A 9,266-nucleotide genomic window follows, 5' to 3' on the forward strand; every position below is an offset into this window, starting at 1 on the left:
TTTTAGGACCTACTCTTCACAACCCAATAGGTCCCCAAAGCGCTCGAGTGACTGCACATTTAGCATACTTTGCTCCCCTACAATAATATATATTACAGTATAGCTCCCTGTGCATGACAAGCATAAGGAGGTAACATATAGCCTAGGGCCTAGGCTAGAATATTATAAAAAAATCACTTAGATGCAACAACAGGTTTAGGAAATTTGAGACATCAAAATGCCCAATTTTTAAGGTGGTGCGTAATGGGCTGTATATACAGGGTGCAACAAAAATACAGGTCATAAATTACATCACATATTCTGGGACCAAAAATAGTTCAAATGAACCTAACTTACCTTAGTACAAATATGCACATAAAAAAAGTTACAGCCCTTTGAAATTACAAAATGAAAATCGATTTTTTCGATTATATCGAAAACTATTAGCGATTTTTTATTGAAAATGGACATGTGGCATTATTATGGCAGGAATATCTTAAAGAAAAATTATGGTGAAATTTGTGCACCCCATAAAAATTTTATGGGGGTTTTGATCCCTTAAATCCTCCCAAACTTTTGTGTATATTCCAATTCAATTTTATTATTGTGGTACCATTAGTTAAATTCAATATTTTTGTTTCTTTGTATTTTTCAGATAAGGCAGTTTTTATCGAGTTGCGACTTCTTTTTTAATATGTCTACATAAAAATTTTATGGGGGTTTTGTTCCTTTAAACCCCCCAAATGTTTGTGTACGTTCCAATTAAACTATTACTGAGGTACCATTAGTTAAACAGAGTGTTTTTAAAACTTTTTTGCCTGTTTGTATTTTTTCGATAAGGCACGTTTTATCGAGTCTGTCTTCTTTTTTAATATGGTTCAAAATATACCTAAAAATGTAAAGCATAAATAAGTTTGCATATTATTACCAAGTCTCCATAATCGTACTTAATCATATACAAATATGTGGTGGATTTGACAAATATTCAAAATATTTCGATAAAAATTGACTTTTCGAAAAAGCAATAAGAGGCAAAAAAGTTTTTAAAACGTTGTTTAAATGGTACTACAATAATAATTAAATTGAAACGTGCACAAAAGCACATTGTTTTCGATATATTGGAAAAAATCACTTTTCATTTTGTAACTTCAAATGAGTGATAAAGGCACAGAGACTTAGATCGCGAGGTCACATTGAAAGGATGCCAAAAAACGAGGACTCCGAAAAGGGTACTAAACTACACTATAGCTTCAAGAAAGAGAAGAGGAAGAGCGGAAAATAGATGGAAGCAAGAGGTCGAAAAAGATTTGGAAAGAATGGTGCTACAGGGTCAGAAAAGAAAAATGAATAAGAGGAAGGAATGGAGAAAAATCACATATCAAGCCAGAGAAGATCTCAGTACATAAAGAAACGTGAAAATGAAGAAAAAACAACTTTTCAAGCCATGGGCCTTTAAGGCCCTTGGTGCTATTAATATATAACTTCAAAGGGCTGTATTAAATAGTGTGTTGTTATGCCTTCTGGTCCCAATTAATTAAAACTCAGGTTTTCCGATAACATTATATTTAATTCGAAGTCGATGATTCACTACATAAGTTGTTTACAATATTAACTTGACCTATCCTATACGTGAATACCTTCCAACTACATCAATAATCGTAATACTCTTTCTCGACCGAGTTATAATGTTTATATACACATTTAAATAATAACAAAACATTACAATTCAATGTTACTTGCGGTTATTGAATCCAAGAACAGATACTACATGGATTAATGACTTTGAATGAGTTTTAAACATCTTTTGTACAGGGTGATATTATAATACCACACCTCCCCGTTTTGTTAAAATTACATATTTTTAAAATGTGATGCTCCTCTTTCCCTTTTACAAAAATGTTTATGGTTACCTAATACTATTTTCAAAAATTAAATTTCCTAACTATCCTAACTAACATGGTACGTTTCAGATCAATCAATTTTTCCCTGACATGTATATTCTTTTTCCTATTTTAAACCGGTTTTTTTTAATCCTAAAAATTGTTTATTATTATCACTAATTCACTTTCTGTTCCGTCTTGCTTTTTAGTCTTTTCTCCATTCACAAAACAGTGTCCACATAAAAACAGTGACTAAACCTATCGGGATTTTTAATATAGTCTTTTAGTGCCTATATGCATCTCCTATAAGCAGGAGAATAATCTAATCTACCTAACTAAAAATCTCGTATCTAACTAAAAGTCCTAAGCTAAGCTAATATTACTCGAATAAGTAAAAAAATGTATCCTTTACTCTATTAATAATTCCTATTTCAGTCTTCTTTTGATTTATTTATATATGTCTTACTAACTTTAAAATAATGTACCTATAATAAAAATGTAATCTCTCTAAAAATTTCTAATGTGTCTCTAAAAAAACTTCTAATAACTCTCTTGTACCTATAATAAAGATTTAATCTCTCTAAAAACTTCACTTTTTGTGTCCCTTTGCTTACTATCTACTAACACTTATTGTAAGATATTGTCTATCCTTAATTCAAACACTTCCATTTTCCGCGAAAATTTAACCTGAATTCATTATCTACATTTAAAAATAAGTTATTTATAATTAACATTACTTTAGAGAAAAAAAATTTACAACTTTAATTCTTAAACACAATTCAATGATTAGCTACTTATTTGATATTATTCTTAATTCTGCTTTATTTTGACATTTCTGACAAATTTTATGTTCCTTCTTCCATTTTTCCCACATATTTTAATAAAATTATTTTTTTCTCTCTCTCTTCTTCTTGTCTGGTACTATAACTATATTTCTTCATTTTTCTCCACATAATAACACTTCTACAGTGTACATAATTCATCTTCATATACATATTTCATATAACAATCATATATCATTTATCTCATGTATCATTTCATATAACATCATAATCATCACTTCATATACTAGCTCCGATACCTTCGTTTTACCTTAATAAAAGAGGTTTCACTCGGATGTCTTAGTTCTCCGCCAATATTAACCCGAATTTTCGCCCTGATCTGTACGCACCATTTAGGTGGTATAGTTAACTCAAAACACGAAATAGGTATTTTATGCGGTTCAAATTCTTCTAAAAATATCACAACCTCAATCCCTTGCTTTGAGGCCGTTGTTTATTCACGAATAATCCTGAATAAAATAGGTACCCTTCAAAACACAGAGTGGGTCTCTAATAAGCTTTCAAGCTTCTATAAATCACTTAGTACCTGCCTAATTTGACAAGAGCAGTGGGTTTCTTATTTTCTCTAGTTGCCTCATAATATTTAGCTTATAATATTGTTAGTTCTTCTTCTAATCTATATAGTTCTTCTTCAAATTCCTTATCTCGACTCATCAGGTCGGTTCGTTAAAAATATATCTCTTGCTTATAGCAATGTTTGTTGTATGTCATCACTAATCATTATTCATTAAAAAAATCATTTATATATCATTTATCACACAAAATTATTAATTCAGGTTCATATCATACAAAATTTAACACAAAATCGATTAAAATGTATCTATAGAATCAATAAATATCAATAATAAAAACAACTGGCTAAAAATTCAATAATAGTATACATATTCGACAAAAATTCAATAAAAATTTAATAATAGCATATGCAAAAGTTAGAAAAAAATATTCAAAATCAGTGCAAATCTCAAAATTCGATAGAATTTTTTTTGGAAAAAATTCGATATTCCATACAATATTTAAAAATAACCGTACTAAAAATCGAAATCGGATAGAGATTTTTCAAATAAATTTAATAACAATTCAAAATTCAATAAAAATTCAAGAATAGCATATATAATAAACTTCTATAAAAATATTCAATTCAAAAATCACTTCATATTTCAAAATTTATAGATATTCTTAAAAAAAAAATCGATACTTCATAAATTATTCAAAAATCAGCAAAGATAAATATTCAATGTTCAATAATAATATAAAACGAGGGAAGCATTTTTAATAAAGATAGACATTCTTACTTACATTTTATTTCCACTTTGTCTTTACACTGTCGCTCACTGGGTTTCCTGTCCATCTTCGCCGTCTCCGTTTCCAAGCTGGTGCCGCCATCTCTGCTCCTTTCAGAAGACCTCCTCTAGTCTGCAGGATCAGCCATGTATTAAATAGTGTGTTGTTATGCCTTCTGGTCCCAATTAATTAAAACTCAGGTTTTCCGATAACATTATATTTAATTCGAAGTCGATGATTCACTACATAAGTTGTTTACAATATTAACTTGACCTATCCTATACGTGAATACCTTCCAACTACATCAATAATCGTAATACTCTTTCTCGACCGAGTTAATGTTTATATACACATTTAAATAATAACAAAACATGACAATTCAATGTTACTTGCGGTTATTGAATCCAAGAACAGATACTACATGGATTAATGACTTTGAATGAGTTTTAAACATCTTTTGTACAGGGTGATATTATAATACCACAGGGCTGTAACTTTTCTTTTGTGCACATTTGTACTAAGGTAAGTTAGGTCCAATCAAACTATTTTTGGTCCCAGAATATGTGATTAAATTTATGACCTGTATTTTTGTTACACCCTGTATATATATATATATATATATATATATATATATATATATATATATCAAACAGATGAAATAGAGAATGTGGAAAAATCCCCTTACGAACAATTCACACATCCACCATTTCGGGTTGGGAAATTGAAGAGGGCGAAACACATTTCTAAGAACTGGTGTTTGGATCTTTGATTCTATTCGAAAAATTTTTCCCAACCCGAAATGGTGGATGTGTGAATTGTTCGTAAGGGGATTTTTCCACATTCTCTATTTCATCTGTTTGATTTCGTACGAGTGGTCGTCAAACCATTAACCTTGGATCTTTTGATCACTGAGTGTGTTTCAAGGATCTACATCTCATGTTTTTAAACATATATTTTACTTACTTTAAGTAATTAGGGAATTAAAACTTGAGACTGTCATTGTCGGACTTGCCGTAGATTTACGCACCTTCTATGTCTAGGTCTCGAATGTTGTTTTTTGATTGGAATGTGTCTAAAGATATTCAACCTCTCATCTTTATTGATAAGCCCAGAGAGGTTGAAGAGGGCGAAACACATTTCTAAGAACTGGTGTTTGGATCTTTGATTCTATTCGAAAAATTTTTCCCAACCCGAAATGGTGGATGTGTGAATTGTTCGTAAGGGGATTTTTCCACATTCTCTATTTCATCTGTTTGATTTCGTACGAGTGGTCGTCAAACCATTAACCTTGGATCTTTTGATCACTGAGTGTGTTTCAAGGATCTACATCTCATGTTTTTATATATATATATATATACATCCCGCTATCATTATGTCATCTTTTCATGTTGCAGTCATTTGGCATCACCAAGAAATACTATCATTTTCGAGTTTTAATTCGTGTATGTTTGTTGAGCGCATTTTTTAACGCCCTGTATCGTTCTCAGTTTTCTAAAATTTTAATTTTAAAAATTTAAATTATATACAAAAATTTTTACACTTCATAACCATTTTGACTTCCACCACATAAAAATGTGTATTTCCCATCATTTTGCCGCTTTTCGACGTTGCCACGAGTTAAAAATACCGATCTTTTGAGGACAGGTAGAAAAGGTCTATTGTAAACTTAGAGGATGGAATATTTTGGTAAAATATTCCATCCTCTCAGATTATAAACTACATAAAAGGTAGGTTCTTTACCTGTTCAGCTGGATTACCAAGCAAGGGTCTAAATATTTTACGAGTTGAATTGTGTTTATTTGATTTCATCTGTTAAATTAAAATTTCTCATACCGACTTAAAATATTTGTTTGAAAAATTCATTTTATATTTTCGTTTAATTTACTTAGGGTTTTTGGTCAGAATTTTGAAGAAACGCTTGGTTTGACATAAAATTTGGGACACGTACCTATAGCTAATATGTTAAAGAAAAAAAAGTGATATTGTGCCGATATGTGCTTTTGATCTGGAGGTGAGTTTCGTCGGTTATAGGGTATGAAAACAAATACGTTCAAATAAGTCCGGAATTGGATAAACTGACTAATTCTAAGCAACTTCTATTTTATAGCGTTTTTCACTAAGTCAATACTTTTAGAGATATTTGCGAGTGAATATGTTCATTTTTCAACAAAAAAAAAAAAAAACGTTTTTATACGGTTTTTCGCAAATAACTCAAAAAGTAGGTACTTTATTGAAAAAAATTAGCAAATAGTAAATATAGCTTATAAAAAAATGAAAAAATGGTATATGTGTCAGGTCTGTAGACCCAGTAGAAGCAGAGTTATTGCTAAGCTTTGTTTTAAAACCAAGAGGAGTAGGTAAACTAAATGGCAGATTCACACCCAAGAAAGTCACTAGAAATATCATCAGATAAATCTTCTTTTTTGGTTGATCATATCGGCCTTTGACGGTAATCTTGACTAAAAATCTAAAAATAAAAGGAAGAACGCAGAAAATACAAAAATTGCTGATAAAATAAATAAACTGACCTATGAAATGCCAATAGTGTCAAAATTTGATATGAGTAAAATTGCCTGAGGTTGTACCAATTACAAACAAGGTGTACGGCGCGGGAAATTTGAATGACTCCTCTTGTTTAAAAACAGACTATAGTGAAAAATAAGCTCTTATATCTCAAATTCCAAAACGAATATTTTAACGTGAAATAAAAAAAATGAAACACTTTTCTGGGAAAACTTATTACAACTTTCTTAAAGTGTTTAAGAAAACGTTTATTTTTATTTTTTTTTAAGTTTCCAGCAGCAAGAGTAAGCAGGTTACTCTCAAAATACAGTTGTTCCTTTTTTTTGGTTAAAAATATTCTAAAAACTCCCTCTAATTAACAGCCCAAATGGAATTAATCGTTACCACTTCACAAGTAACTTTATGTATTGTTTGTGTTTGTAAGTTTCATCAGTTCAAAGTGCTTATTTGTGGAAAAATTTGGTTTTAAAGTAAATTTTTTTAAATCTTTAATTTTGAAAAAAAGACTTTTGTCAAAATAACTTAAAAATTATTAGTGATACCAAATATCTTAAAGAGTAAAAAATGTAGGTGTTGCTTTTTTAAATATTTGGAATTTTTTGATTTTCTGGAAGACAAAAATTGGTTAAGATATGGCTGTTCAAAATTTGCATATACATACTCGTGACTAGTGATTCGTTCGAGGCCTTTCAACAAAACCCCTTTCAAAAATAAGCATTTTGAACCAATGCAACTTACAGATCATATACAGGGTTTCCCCGAAAATAGTGCGTTCCTTAAAGGTATAGATAGAAAGCACAATGTAGAGCAAAAAAGTCTTATAACATTTTATTCTAAATTCAGCCGTTTGACCAAAAAACGAAAATACATTTTGATATGCAAATTGATACTCAATTAGTAAATAAACAAGGGGTCCCATTAGATTAAATTTCACAGTCACAGGTTCTTCTACGCCATGTTGCCAGGTCATATAAATTTATGAAAATAAAAATTTACTCTTATGGAGAACAACGTAATTTTTGTTGAAACGGTTAACTTTAGGAAAAAATGTTACAACACCTTTTTGTTCTAAATTGTGTATTATATCCACACCTTAAAGGAACGCACTATTTTCGGAGACACCCTGTATAAACAATACATTTATCTAAAGTAACGTGTGAAGCGGTAACAATTAATTTTCATGACTTTCTTTTGCCAAAAAAAAGGGAACGATTTTATTTTCAGCGTAACTTGCTTACTTTTCACGCTAGAAACTGTTTTAAAAACACCAAAAAAATTTTTTTTTAAACACTTTAAAAGAGTTATGATGAGTGTTTCCCGAAAAGTACTTTATTTTTTTTGGTTATTTTACGTTGAAATATTCGATTTGGTATTTGACGAATAAGAACCTATTTTTCATTAGCTGCAACCCTGCTTCTACTGGGTCTACAGACCTTATACTGACACCTCTTTTTCATAAGCTATATTATTGCTAGGAATATTTTCTTCGATAAAATATGTACATACTTACTTTTTGAGTTATTTGCGAAAATCCGTCCAAAACGTGTTTTTCTATGAAAAATAAACATATTCACTCGCACATACCTCGAAAAGTATTGACCTAAAACTTTTATAGAACAAAATTTGCTTAGAATTAGAATTAGTCAGTTTATCCACTTCCGGACTTATTTTGCACGTATGTTTTTTCACCTCCAAGAAGGGGTGAAAGTCACATCCAGGACAAGAGAACATATCGGCATAATCTCACTTTTTTCTTTGGCATTTTAGCTACGTGTGTGCCAAATTTTATGTCAATCCAAGCGGTTCTTTAAAATCTGGAGGTTTTGCGATATTTTATCGTGAGTGAATGGAATAATAATTATTACAACGGCAATTATTGCCGTTGTCACTTTTAGATAAGAAGTCATTATCACAATGATATAGTCAGGTTAACTGAATTGTATAATTATTGTTTTTATCATTAAATGTGAAAACCTAGAATTATCCATGTCTGTCCGTCAATAAACACAACTCGTCTATTAGTAGGACAGAAAGAATGACAAATAAGGTGTCAAATGAAAGCCTATAACCAAAATATGATATTACATGTGAGAAGTTTGACCTCGGACTGCCTGTTCCAGAGTTGCAACCGAAAGTACTGTTTTAAATTCGTCGAAATAGTACAAACTATTGGTCAACACGACTAAGAAAGACCAGAACAAATACATACTTCCGGTTTCATGCCTGTCTGTTCGTCCATATCTGTAGGTGAACAAAATTCATCCGTCATATCAGCTGACAAAAAGTTACACGAAGGGTTCAAATATCGACTGCCGGTTCAACTTCCGGTCACTTTTTGTGAAAAATTAGAACTTACGATGTCCAATTGCTTGTTACAATTTTTTTTATAAGTGTTCTACTCTATCTATTCTGACTTTTCATTAACTTACTTAGATCACATATAATTTAATACAGTTTTGATGTCAGGGTCTTCAAAATTTATGTGGTGAGTTCCGGTATGTGATGAATGAAAAACGACTCCATAAGCAGAAGAAAAAAGTGTTCTCAAGACCTAAGACAATACATCGACTCACAAGAGCGTTGTGACAGTAGCAAAAATTCGAGTTGGGGTTCTAATTACTTTCTCATGCGGCTTACTCTCCTGACTTGGCCCCCTCCGATTATTAAGTGTTCCCAAATCTGAAGAAATGATGGGCGAGTCACAAAGTTTCACAAAAAAGCGAATATTTCGCGAAATGAACGTCAGATCGAAAAACTAAAA

General features: G+C 30.9%; 1 protein-coding gene across 2 annotated transcripts in view; it reads right to left on the reverse strand.

Annotated features, from left to right (window-relative positions):
* The window catches only part of LOC126890810 (protein D3-like), a 201,488-nt gene that overhangs the window by 137,438 nt on the left and 54,784 nt on the right, over window positions 1-9,266 (reverse strand). The window lies entirely within an intron of this gene.

The sequence above is a fragment of the Diabrotica virgifera genome, chromosome 8 (assembly GCF_917563875.1).
Source record: "Diabrotica virgifera virgifera chromosome 8, PGI_DIABVI_V3a".
NCBI classification, from domain to species: Eukaryota; Metazoa; Arthropoda; class Insecta; order Coleoptera; family Chrysomelidae; genus Diabrotica; species Diabrotica virgifera.